The following is a 1,615-nucleotide window of genomic DNA, read 5'->3' as shown; positions in this document are numbered from 1 at the left end:
TTTCTGTCCCGACCGACGTCTCAAATCTTCTAATCCAACGAAAATATTTGACACGTTTTAGTTTTAGAACATCAAGAAAAACTTTTTGTAAAACTGAAGAACTCTAATGAAGATGGACACGAACCAAAACAACAACAGGAAGTGGTTGAAAGCAAGTGATGAACTAATCGACAGAGTCTGATCAGCAGAACTGTATTTTGAGCTTTAGGTGCTTCCACACTGAACAGGAGCCGACGTGCTGAGTTCAGGTGAACCTCGCCTGACACTGCGAGGCCCAAAGCTCACAGTTGCCAGCTGAGATTGATCTGAATCACAGCTTTATCGTGGAAAAACTCACAATACCAATACGATTATTAAACATTTCTGTTTGAGATGATCTTTTCTCAAAACTGATCACCGTAATTTCCAGACTATAAGCCGCTACTTTTTTCACACGCTTTGAACCCGCGGTTTATACAATGCTGCAGCTCATTTATGTTTCTGACGAGTTAACGAGCTTCAAGCCCCCAAAGCATTTAGTTTCATCACACCCAGGTGCTCATTACACATGTCTCTTTCATACAATAAAATAAACTTGGTTTCATTGGTCCACTGCGGATGGTGAGAAACTTCTCCGCCCCACCATCTCCCCCCTTGCGGGGGTTTCCCCCCCTTGTTGTACACAACAAAGTTTTTGCAGCCGCTGGAAATAAGTGTGAATCGACAGCAAAAGAGAGGACGTGTGATGAAGTTTTTCGGAAGATGTTCAATTCTGACACTGAAGAAGACGACTTCAGTGGAACAGGAGGAAGATGAACATAGTGACTTTTCTTTATAGGCTACTGTATTTAATTTAATGTTATTAACCAGCTGTGTTACAGGCACTTTTCAGAAAAATACATTTTTAATAGATTAAAAACAACAACGTGGACACCTGCAGGTTATACACAAGTGCGGCTTATATACGCGCAGTGTCTTTTAGTGGGCGTGGCTTAAATTCTGCTGCGCTCCATAATCTGGAAATGGCCGTAGGTGAAATAACAAAAAGCAGCCACCAGGGGCTGTTGCTCGGACCGAGTTCTGAAGGACTGAGGTCCTTCTCATGATGATGGGCCCATGCCACGTGTCAGTGAAGGTCAGAGTAACTGGATCATCTCTGCAGGTGATTGTGAGTAAGGATGGATCACAGTTGCCTGCAGAGATTAACAAGTCATCCTGAAACACACCAGCCATCCCTTAGCAAGAAGTACTTTATGTAAGTGCACTGCAACTATACTTATTTTACACTAAAAATGAGGAAGTGTACTTGAAGTTTACTTTTTATAAACTTTATTTGATATAATTAAAAATAGTATAAAAATGTCCCAATTTAGTCCAAACAAGTAATAAATCAGTATACTTCTAGTACACTACAAGTATGGTGTGTAGTATACTTGATACACTTACACTTAACTTAAAGTGTACTTGCGAAAATAAACTTCAAATGTACTACTTTTTGTTCTTAGCTTTCCTTCAAAGTACACTGGCTCACTTTGTTTTTAGAATTTATTTTATGTTACTTAAACCGCACCCTTACCGAACCAGTGTTAATGCTAAAATCCAAAGATTGACCTTCAGAACCTGGTTTGTATCTGGA

Source organism: Nematolebias whitei, chromosome 16 (genome assembly GCF_014905685.2).
Source record: "Nematolebias whitei isolate Nwh7 chromosome 16, NemWhi1, whole genome shotgun sequence".
NCBI classification, from domain to species: Eukaryota; Metazoa; Chordata; class Actinopteri; order Cyprinodontiformes; family Rivulidae; genus Nematolebias; species Nematolebias whitei.
Note: the sequence above shows the minus strand (reverse complement) of the source record.